This window comes from Cyrtonyx montezumae, unplaced genomic scaffold, assembly GCF_038088225.1.
Source record: "Cyrtonyx montezumae isolate F1298 unplaced genomic scaffold, pur_monq_1.0 scaffold_8, whole genome shotgun sequence".
Lineage (NCBI taxonomy): Eukaryota > Metazoa > Chordata > Aves > Galliformes > Odontophoridae > Cyrtonyx > Cyrtonyx montezumae.
In genome coordinates this window covers 64,978,625-64,990,957 of record NW_027072089.1, presented here as the reverse complement: position 1 = coordinate 64,990,957, position 12,333 = coordinate 64,978,625, and the positions used below count along the sequence as shown (strand labels likewise).

General features: G+C 39.8%; 1 protein-coding gene across 3 annotated transcripts in view; it reads right to left on the bottom strand.

Moving 5' to 3' along the window:
* The window catches only part of GRB10 (growth factor receptor bound protein 10), a 136,658-nt gene that overhangs the window by 67,555 nt on the left and 56,770 nt on the right, over positions 1 to 12,333 (bottom strand). The gene's annotated exons all lie outside the window — the stretch shown is intronic.

Here is a 12,333-nt window from a genome sequence, read left to right as displayed (position 1 = left end):
GGAGCAATAACGTGTTTCCACTGATGATGTACAATTTTTTGTCAGATCCTTAATGAATCTGTAGAGAATCTAAATTCCAAATGAAGCAAAACAAAAAAAGCAAGGAAGCTGTTTTCTTATTTGGCAAATACACAACGTAAAGCATAAACCACAGCACTGGCAGAGTCACACCAAAATATACAGTTATCTACAAGTGTCTTAAAGTTTTAGAAGGAAAAAGTAAATGAAGCTTGTTTCTGTTTTCTGATATGCTTATACAACCACGAATTCTTAACTAAGATCATAAAATGGATTAAACTCCATCACAGTTTGAGAAGAGTAAAGGCATGTATAAGAGCTTTTGCACCACAGAAACTGCTAGAACTAGTTTCATAGCTTTCTCCATCCCCAACAGCCCTCCCGTGCAGACTCCACCCAAGCTTCCTTCACAATCTCTGGGAACCCATTTCGAAATTTACCTTGCCTGAGCTGAAGGGAAACACTTCCTTTTGAACTTGATTCAAATAAAGTTCAGATTCTTATCATCTTACTCCTCCATCACAGGAGGCACTTCATCAATGACAGCCACTTGCTTGCTCTTTTCTACCACATTAACTTCTATAGTGCCTGCTCCACCAGTAATCCCAATTTTGTCCCCACCAACCAATTCTTCTGTTGATACCCTACCCCAAAATGAGGGTGTGCTACAACACTCTACACTCCCACAAACCCTCAGTAAAGAGCATACTGAAGTAACCTAGACAAGGCACTTTGCATGTTTTGACTGATATTTTTTTAGGCAGGCATACATAAAAAGTACTCAACAGCAATTGCATCAGGTCAGTGAATAAAATACAGTCTGCGATATAGTAGCATCTTTCAAGGTCTACTTAATCTGTATATGAGGACCTCCCACTAGTACAAAACACCGCATGCAGATTGCACACCTGTAATGACAATATTATACACACACAAAAGTTTGAGATTCAGTTCTTTCCAAGCCTATTTAAAAGCTATTTAACCCACACAGCTAAAAATCTCTTTTGTCTTGCATGCTTGAAACCAACAAAGTTTTATTTAGGTAACAGCACAAAAACATTTTTCCTCTGTCCCTTCTGTGTTAGATTTGTGCTTACAACAAATAGAGATCTAACAGTGAGGAATGAGCCTTCTGAGTTTGTATGGTAACAACATCAGAAGGATTGACTTCAGGCTGGACCTGAGGCATATGAAATAGCCCAAGTGAACCACCTGAATTCACTAAGCATAGGGCTCTATGTTTGCCTGAAACACAAGAACAGGTGCTCATTTCATTGGAAACAAATTCATACAAACTAAATAATCTATATTTCTAGACCTATAAAAATGTCTACAAATGCTTGTACAGCAGAATTTCATTTCACTTGTTAAATCAGAATAAACTTCCTTCAGAAAAAGAGGGATTTTTTTGCCATTTCCAGCTGCACCAAACTGTCTGGGAGACCCAAGACCCTGGGGAATGCAAATGCTCTGAGAACAGCTTACTTGAAAGGACAGCTTTTTCCAGGGAAAAGTCACCAGCACTGTGATCACGAAGTGCTCCTGCTCAAACACTCGCTGTAAGAAAGGAGGCTTTCACCCAAGCAGCGTCTTTAACAAATCTCTCCACAGCAGTCTCAAGTCGCCTTGGAGCTAACAATCTGCCAAATTCATCTCTGAACTTGTTCTTCAGTGAGGGATCTCTCTGTTCCGTGTTTCACCAGCCTAGCACAGCAGGAGACATGTAGCCCTGGCCCCAACTGCTATGCACTACTGCCATACAGACAGAGGGTTGAGAGGCTTTTTGTTTTGCTTTGTTTGGCTGTTGTTTTTTTTTTAACAGAAGGTTTACAAAGATACACAATGGTGGAAAGATATTGCTACAAACATAAATACTGTATTAGTAGACATCTCGGCTCCTACAGTAATGAAAATGAATTATATCTCGTTCAATAGTTACACTCCAGCTAAATGCTAAAATCATCTTAAAGAAACTCCATGGCTTTATGCCTCAAGTGGCTCTCTCTTATCTCATCCCACATTTATGCCAATTTTTTTTCTTTTTAGTAAACATTCCAAGGTCAGTTTGCAAGGCTGTTCATTACTCCCAACTTTGATTTTATACCCCCCCCCACACACACAAAGCTTCAACTATCCTTCAGCTTAATTCATATCCCTACTGTGTACTCAGAAACAGATCTTCAATCCCTCTTGAAAAGCACGTTTACAGCACTTAAATCTGCATGATATTTCACCACTTCCAAGTCATATACCCCATCCAAACAAGCCACTCTATAGGATAGTTATGCAACACATCAAATTAACAGTCTATGTTTTTCCCTGTATTCTAAGGCATACCCTCATGTATGTTCATGTGTTACGCGTTCTTCCTAAGCCTTTACTTATTACAGAAACAATATATTGTACTGGGAATGAGACAGCTTGCTCCCCTCCTATAAGTGAGTGAAGCCCCATCCACTACTGAAAGCGTGTCATTTAGGACAAGACAGAACTGTAATTCTGCATAAGATACTACGTGTCATTTCATGTATGAGAGCTGCCCCCAAAATAATGCCTCCCTGTTTTACTATGTTGGTCCATGACAGCAGAGGTGATATGGCAGAAGATGAACCTTCCCACCAAGATCCCATTACATTTTGTTGCTGTGTGACAATAGGGCAGCAGAGGGGCAGTCTGACAAATGAAGTCTGACATGGAAGTAAGGATAAAGCAAAAACATGTCACTGAATTCCTCTAGATAGAGGAGAAGTGGCACCCGCTGACATTCATCAATACTTAGTGAATGTTTCTGGAGACCAAATAGAGGATTGTGAGCACAGTGAGGCAATTCAGCAGTGGGCACAGTGAAATGAAAGAAAGACAAGCCATGTTCTAGGCAGCCATGCACACTTGGGTTTTTTGTGTTGTGTTTTGATTTATTTTACTTTAACATGGCATGCAGACTCTTGTTCATCACTTGTGCAAACACAGGGCTAACAGTGAAGACAATGTTGAAAAATAGCATTTTGTAGTCGAGAATTTGCTCTGTCAAACAGCGTTACTGTACTTCTCTTATCCATTGTAGTTTCCACAGAAATAAATACAAGACGTTACTTTCAGAGCAATCTACATAACATCCAAGCCTCAAAACAAAATCTTGAGAATAGCTGTTGAGGCCAGGAGGCTTTCCACAGAAGGGCATACATGACTCATAAGAGTTGCAGTGGAAACACTTCAGTTTTGATTATGTCTCCCTGAGACTGGTTCCCAACTTAATGCCATAAACAAAACAAGACCTCATCTGTGCAAACAGCATGCACTCTATGAAGCACATCTCAACAACATACTTGAGATAAATTTTGCAAGAACAATATCCTTATTCTGCTAAGAAGAAAAACTTAGGTAGACCACCAAGAGTATTTGTTTCACTCCATGGAAGAGGCAATTTGTTGGACAAGCACTTCTAGCTCCTTGCCCAGCAGTCAACACCGGCAAGTACTTTACAGCTCCTACTGAAGAGTCAGTGGGAGTGGAGAGCCCATGGATGCTCCTCTGTGTTCACATAAAGATACACTTCGCAACATACTACAATGACTTCTGGGTACAGTTTTATTAAAACCCCAGGTCAGGTCCAATTGTTCTGAACTCCTATAGTTGTGGCTGAGGTACAGATTGCTAACAACACATGCAGGTAAGTTCTACTGCTTCCGTGATTAATTGCTATAGTACACAATCCAGCTAGTTTGCATACAAGCATAAGAATCTCTCTACGACCCCCCCCTCAGCGCAGTCTTTGAAGGCATGCTACTCCATGCATCTTTCAAGATGACTGAAAAAGGAAACTTCTCCCAGAAATACCCTAAGGCAAGCAGCTGGCTTCAGGTTGCTTGTTGTCTTCGAACTACTCTCTTCCAATGGCGGTGTATAGACATAGGTCTCACCAGCAGGCTACTGTCATCAGAACTTGTGTCACTATACATTCTCGTATACACACACATTCTTGCTATCTTGTCTGACTTCAGTCTTGAACTCAAACATTTTTTAAACACAGAAAATCATTTGTTACTTAAATAAACACAACACTGCCAGTATGAAAGACTGCTTTCACGTTCACCCAACAACAACAGCAAAAAATCAGACAGGTATTTTAGTGACATCCATTTTCTTGAATAGACCGCAGTATATACTCATCTTGACATAGCTGAGTAAAGTTATACTTGCTGATACAGACCATGAACACATTCCAATGCAACTTGTTTGAATCAGCTAGAGGAAATACATTCCCATGCTGGAAAAACCTGGAAATCTGCAGTCCTCAGCTTCACAGAAGCATCTGGCAGAACCAAGGCCTTTTACAAACAGATTAGAAAATGCAATTTTAAGAAAGATGTTGTTTAAAGCTTTAACTTGAACTGGGCATTTTCTTCTCAGCTACAAGATGTGTTCTATCTTTATTCTATCTATATTCCTGCAATTTATCCTACTATGCAGAAAATGGTACAAAAATCTTAAATAGTTCTATAGTTGTTCAGACTGCTTAACCAAAATTTGATGTAGTTGTGCAAAGACTTAAAACCCTTTAGTAATTCCTCCTCTAACTTAAACCTGCAAACAAGGAAGTCCAGCAAGCTGTTGAATCATAAAGAACTCTGAAGCTTTTGCTGTGGGAACTGTCCTGTCTCAAATATGCCTCATTTCCCTCTTGCAAGCAAGTCTTACCTTCTCCCTTGTTCTGTTTCTTAACCCTAGAAATGTTAGTGATTTAAACACTACTTGATTTTTTTTGTATTGATTAACTTATTTTAAGGGGAGCAAAGTGAATTTCTGTATGCATTTGTAAGATAAAAGCTGTGCTTACAAGATGAACCTCATAAAAAGAGAAATAAATATATATTTTGCCTCACCTGAGGCACTGGAAATAAGAGGCAGAAACCAAAAGTTAAGACACTTTATCATTAGGACAAACAATGGAAGGAAATAAAGAGCTGCACTGCCTGTTCTCCACCCTCTCTCAGCACTTTGATACAGAGACCAAAAATACAACCTTAAAGGTCAGGGAAAATAAAAACCTAAAAACTGAATACACGTCTCACAGCATTGTTTGCAGACAAGAGGGCTGCACTGTGTCAGCGATTAGAAATTATCTGCCATCAGCAGAGAGATCAAAGGTACATGGCTGATCAGAGGCAGAACACAAATCAGTTCAGTGTTCTTTAAATGGGGTTGGGAGTAACTCAGGTCTTTATCTGAAGAAGTTAAATGGATTTAATTCTGGGGAAAAACGATGTCTGGTCTCAGCACTGCTAAACTGTACTGGTGTAACTAAGGCTGTTAAGAGGTTCCTTGCCAAGCTCAGATCTAGCTGGTTTCAATAATTCAGGGAGAAAGTACTTTCTGGCATAACAACTTCTTCCACCTCACCACACCACTGTTAGGACCTTCTTAGAAATAAGTTATGCAGGACAGTGGGAGGGGAGCTGTATGACAGCACAAAGGCACTGTGCTCTCTGCACATTGATTTCACTAACAGGTAGAGATTTAAAAAACAAAGCAGTTCTCTTTGGTCACAGTAATTTTAAATATTGCATATACTGTGAATCTGATTGCAATTTATCTGCATTTATTCATATCCCAGAGGGCATAATATCTTTATTTCATACTTAAACTCAACAGTCATGAAACCAGATTAGCACTTTAGAGTCTTCCATGTAATGAAATATTGAATGGCAGTTCTTCCTCTATTAATGCTGACCTTGCACAATGTCATAGCTCTTTTATTTCAAAATTAGAGGTGCTTACACTCTCAAAAAAATTGTTTTAAGCAGTGTATTGTAACAGGCAGTACAGCAGCAGTGAAAAAGGTTGTTTCCATCTTTGAATATACACCTCCCTCTTTACATGTCAAAACAGCTTTGAAGCTTCAAATTTGATTTTGGGTGTTAGAATTTGAAGTTGTTATGATGTCAGAGAGGCGCTGCTATCACTGAACAACTGCTTTTGTTACAGTGTGATTAAAAACTACGTTACCTAATAAATCAACTTTCCTAGCTGGAAAGTTCATTATGCTGATACAATTCAAGTGTCCACAGACATGTTTTGACATTTGGCTATGACACCTTCACTGAAAGGTTCAAAAAACTCTTACGTAAAGCAGAATACACTTAAATACACCTCCTAAGAGGGAAAAAGTAAGCAGAACCCAAGGAAATACAGGAAGATAGTAGAGTAGCACTGGCAAGAATTCAGCTCAGCCACATTAAAAACATCATCCCTAAGTTACCAAAAGAGCCTTTCCTACTAGTATTACTTTCCAACCTTCTCTCAGCATCTTGACTGTACAAATTTAGTCAGATTACAAAAGAAAACACAAGCATAAATAAAGGCAATAAAATTATTCCAGAAAACATATGAGCTCATCTCAAGGTTTTACAGTTAGCTTACATTGATTAAATTAGAAGAGGGCATTTCAAATCACTCAGCTCAATTACAGACCATTAGCTTAAATGGAAGAAAGAAGCCACCTAAGAAGCCGAGGACAACCTGAGGCTGCAAGTCTCCCCATACCTGTTAGATGGCAAATATACCAGCATATAAAACAATAAAAAACATTGAAATCTATTGCACTTGGCTGCTTTAGTAATCTGCTTACAGAAAGGATGACGTAAGTAGTTAAGAACATAGATTTACACAGGAGAGAGCACACTAACAGTAGGATTTGGGGCTCAGGGGCTCATTTACTCACAAAAACACAACAACCATGAGATGAGATCTCAAGAAATGAGCTCAGTCCAAGTACTTGGGAGAAACACCTCAACAGAAGCAGATCTTGCAACTTTGCTTTCCATCTAATATCTAAGTCTTCCCAAGCATGTCATTTCCAACGGGACATGCAAGCTCGAACTTCACACTACCAGCTGAAGAGCAGCACTGTTCCACATGGATAATGGCTGTCACAGTTTCCTGCCCATCACTGAAACAGACTGCTTGTTTCTAAGGCTCAAGCTTTACAGCCTGCAAGACCTCATCCTCAGTCAATATTCCATGCTGACAATAGAACTTAAACTTGCTCAAGTTTGACCATCAGCCACAAAAGCAACTCCATAACACAATGAAGATTTCCGATGAACTATTACTGCTTCGGAGACTGCAACAGGCGCACCAGACAGACAGATGCAAAAAGGAAACTTCCCAATAGCTTTTCTCCAGATGCCTGCCAGCTTGTGGAAGGTACTGTTACCCATTCCTTCAGCAGCCAGCCTGGCCTTGCATCAGCCTAGCAGCAGATGAGTGCTCGGCAGGCAGCCAGCTCTGCAGCACAACTGGAGGAACACAGGAGCTATTTGCGATGGCAATGACATCACCTCTCCAAGCTGCCAGACCTCTGCGAAAGCGTGCCAACAGTCAACAAATACATTGTTTGAGCATTTGCCTCCTGCCAAGAGAACAGGTTCCTTTACAGAGTAACGCACCCAGGCACCAAGCAGCACCCCAGCCCCTTCCTGACCACCTCACCTAATGTTTCACTGTGCTGCAATAGCTGGAGCACGTACTACCAAAATTTTCTACAAGAGGCTCAGAAGTGCACTCTTTCCTCCTCCATGAGAAGAGGATGTCTGTGCAACACTTCCTGCTCTTCTCCCCCCAGCATTACCCTAGCTGAAAGCTGGCCCAAGGATGCAGAAGTACAACCACTCCAACATTTAGTCTCAGCTCCTCTTGTGTGCGTTTCCTGCTACCACTCATCCCTTTGATTAGGAAAAAAAACAACAGTTTAAAGGTGAGACACTATTAAATACATTATAGTCTCTGTGGACATTTTCTGAGAGTCACCACAGGCACACTTTAGGCTTATATTAGTATTATGCCAACTTGTTTACAAGCACATTTATGTAAGAGGTAAGGGAAGAAAATACCCTCTTGCACAGAGAGACATGAAGAAAGCAGCACCAGAATCACACTACCCAGACACTCAATTCAAATCTTCCCTTTCCAAGGCCTCAGGCAAGAATTTAGCAAGAACAACAAGAAACGAGCTTCTAATCACCCTAAACTCACACCTGATGAATCTCCTCCAGCAATAACTGGGAACTGAAATCTTCAAAGTGTAGAGATGCCATCCCTCTCTGTCTTCAGTAGGACAAAAAGACTTACCCACCTATACAGCTTCAGTACCTAGGGATGGTGTTACAGACTACCTTGAGTAGGGAGTGTAATTTATAATATCATAACACTCATTTTACATTTACTTTAAAAATCTCACTTGTAGAACATCCAATGAACAAGGGCACCTAAAGGATATCACACTACTATGCAACCCAGGTAGAGAGGTCTTTCCATTACCAGAATACTCCCATAGGGGAATTCAAGATAACTGGAGTATTTGTGTGTTATTGTTTTTTGTTCAAACTCTTACTGTGTAGCTTCAGCAGAATACATTCAATTTTAAGTATCTTGAGACTTAAACTCTTACAAGTTAATGTATAGTCCTTTTCCCCATATTTTACTGTCTAGTTAAGAAAGCAACAGTTAATCTCCTAGTTAATGAAAAATAAATCTGTCACCTGCAAATACATTTCTGTGAATACACAAGCATTTTGAACTGTTCTTAGTCTGTCTTCTCATTTGACTGATTTCACTCAGTCATCATTAGCAGACTGTGTATACAGAGTTTTCCTGACACGCCGTCAGCTAGTCTATTCTGTCATCCTGTAGCTTGATGCAGAACTCTGAAGTTATCTGTATTAAAAAGCAACCTAATTTGTCTTCTTTTCATTTTTTTAACTGTTTCAATTCTGTGAGCTCACAGGTTTGGGAACTAATAAAATTAGGGAAGTTAAACTTCTGCACAGCTATTAGAGGTCCCTTCCTAATAACTGTGCTAACAAGACTCATCACAAACTACAACAGAAGCCTTCTCTAAAATAAAACAGGTACTGTAATGAGCAAGGCAGGACGCAGGGTCTCAGTTCTGTGTGTAATGGTAGTTAGTGTAAATCCTTTGGGCACTAATGGTGTTTTTTTCTAAGGCTGGACAATGACAACAACGTTTATACAATACATGAGAATTCATGAATGCCTGGCAGCTTTTGGTATTGTCTGTAATACAAACAAACTATCTGTACTTCATTCTACATTTTCCATTCAGTACCAGCTGGATTCTGCAAAAACATGGGTTAGTTCTGATGCACCAAATAACTGATTCATCCTAGTGGGATCCCATGATGAAGCAGACCAGAGGTAGCACCAGAACTTGCTGAACATAATCTTTAGCTACAAAACTAATAAAAATACCACCTCAATTTCACATGCCCTAGGCAGATGCAAGAGGCAAGTAATAACAGTAACACTGAAGAAAGAGGCCTGTGCAAGATCATTTCTCTAGGTTAAACCTGAGGCATCGTACTGCTTCATCTACATTCATAGTATTCAAAAATCCTTTTCATTTACATGCATCACTTTTTTTTTTTTTAGAAGCCAGCATTAACACTGACCAATTGAAACTTGTTCGCCACCTCAGTGTAGGCAAGATTTCTACCACAACCAGATAAAAAAGACCAAAGAGTGACCTGACTGTCAACTCTAACAACTCATCTTACTGCTCCCAAAGCCAGATACATGGAATTATTCAGCTCAGCTCTCACTGGGTACTCCTGTGACAAAAAGCATCAAATCCAACAACAGATGAAACAGCTAGTAAGAGAGCAAACGCAGATCTAAAACCAAGAGAATCTTTCACTGCAGAGCTATTGCAAAATGCATTTGTACAGATACTGACAATTATCTCTACAAGTAAATACAAAGAAAGCACCAGAACTGCATGATTAATACTTCGATTAAAAGTTAAGGTGACAGAATGTATCTTATTTATGCCTAACTTCAAAACCCTGAATTACAATTAGGTACAGTATCTCAAAAGTACGTCAAGTATTAATAAAAGGCACTGCCCATAAACTTCATTGCTGAGACTGGAGTTGGCATAAATTACTGCTTGTTAGAAAACCAAACAGAAATATGAGCTCTGAAACGCCTCAGTGAAGAAAAGCCCAGAAGTATGAAGTCAGAAGAGAAACAGCAGCGGCACAGCATGCAGGTTCACCTTACCCCCTGAAGTCTAAGCGTAAATAAATTTGGTTGTTTTTCCAGTTTTCTATAGTATGCTGTATTTTGCTATCATATTTCATATGGCAAGGCCACTGCTAGCTAGCACAGGGAAATCAATTAAGTAACTTTACCTTGCTTACAAAGCACAGTGAAGAACAAGTCCTGTAGCACTCAACCAAGGGGAATAAGGCTGAGCTATCAGATGGTTGGAGAAGGAGGAGGAAGCTCAGGACAGGGCAGGGGCAACGAGTGTTGAAGCTGGTGGGCTCTAATAAAGACTTCAGAACACTATCTCAGTGTTCTGAACTCTCAAATGCAAGAGTTCAAACTAAAATCACCGTGAGAGTCTCCAGCCTTGGCCCAGGCTACTGGACAGGGCACAAATCCTGCAAGCATCCCTGTCATTGTGAAATATGAAAGATTTACGAATATTAAAAGTTTTACAGAACTGAGACATAGCTAAGTAGGCTTCATCTCCACGCTCCTTGGGAAAAAAAATGAAATGGCTGCTTCCCTCCCCCACCAAACATGGTTTTACTTCCCCTTTCTTTCTGTGGGTTTAAAGACGGTAAATAATCCTGACCACGTCCATACTTTTTTCATTAGTTCTTCAGGAAATGCCACATAGTTCAGACATTTTTCTTCTCCATGCTCTAGTCTTTACTACACCTTCTGAGTGACTGCTTGAGAAACACTTGACTTGCTGTCTATTAACTATTAAATACTGGCTGTTGGACTTTCTCTGGTGGACAGGCCTGTTAGACTTCCTATGGCTTTCAGGCAGTAGCTGAAGTGTATCTGTTTCTTCACTTCACTAGATGTTAATACTGTTCCACTGGATGAAGTTTTTATTTATGAAGTAGCTTCTGGCAACATAGGTTAAGAAATCTTAGTTCCTGTTCCCTGGTAGTACTTTTAATATTCTCGTAGAATTATCGGAAAGTGAGTTCTCCATAATGGTCAGAGATTTAAAAAAAAACAAAAACAAAGTATGTTATTAGCTTATCTATACATAAGCAGTTATTACTTCTGTTATCACAGGGAGAAATACCATTCCATCTACAAAACTTCCAACATTTGCTTTACAAAAATGTGAGTATTTTGAGACTCCCTGCTTTACATAAAGCATTCTCTGCTCCCAAATCAGCATCTGCTTGGGCAAAAGAATGATTCAGCAGGAAACACGTACTTGAAATACCCTTCACAAGAAAGAGCTTATTCATGCAGGGACAGTTGGCAGGGATATCTCAGTCTCCGCTTGCATGCTCCTTTCCCAGTTTGAGTAGAAAAGATTCAGATGCCTCAGAGGAAGCTAATCACCATTTTTATAGGCTGTGGAAAGCAGGGTCTGGTTCAGAATTGTAAGTGCTTACACCAAAGCTGCCTGAGTAAAAAGCAAAGGGCTGTAAGTTAATGTTCAAAAGAAACTGGCAAATCTGCTGTGCTAACTGAGTAAGGCAGTCAGGTATGAATTGCAAGTACACATGCTAAAAACAAGCAGAAAAATTAACTTCAGAAACTACTGGGAATAACAACTGTGTCCTGACTTAGAAAATGGCCTTTAACTACCAGTACCCTCCATTAACAGCATTCTATGTAAAGATAACTGCTTTGGAAATTAGTTTGGACCATTTTGCACAGGCAAAAAAGACTCTTGCTCAAGCAGAGTCCAGGTGACTCCATATGGATCCATTCAGTGTTTTAACATTGCTAGAGTAACAGAATGACCCAAAAAGCAAGCATGTCCATGCTAGGAAGATGTCAGGCTACAAAGTTCACGCTTGGTCATCAAAACACAATGCTACCTGCCTTCTGGATTTTTAAAGGAGAAGTTAAGCACATAACTTTTAGAAGGCCAGGGTCAAGGACTTAATTCCAAGTTCAGCCGTCTAGAACCCTAAAGAGAGCTCACAGATTCAGACAGAACTTTCCATTATTAATTATTTCTAAGCCAAAAACTGAAGCTGAGCTGAATAGTCCCCACTAGAACAGTAAAGAGCTGAAGTTTTTAAAGTTTTTTTTTTTCTTAGACACTGCAAATGCTGAATTTAATTTCAGTACTCCACTAAAAAAAGGAGAACATTTCTTCTGCTCAGGCCAGCAAACTTGACTTGAGCTACAAGACTTCAGATTCCCTGCAGGTGCTTGACCATCTTCATCCACATCTCACAGCACAGCTGTGATGAAAAATCCCACATCTTCTGCTCTTCTACTCCAGCCACCCAGAGCTCAATT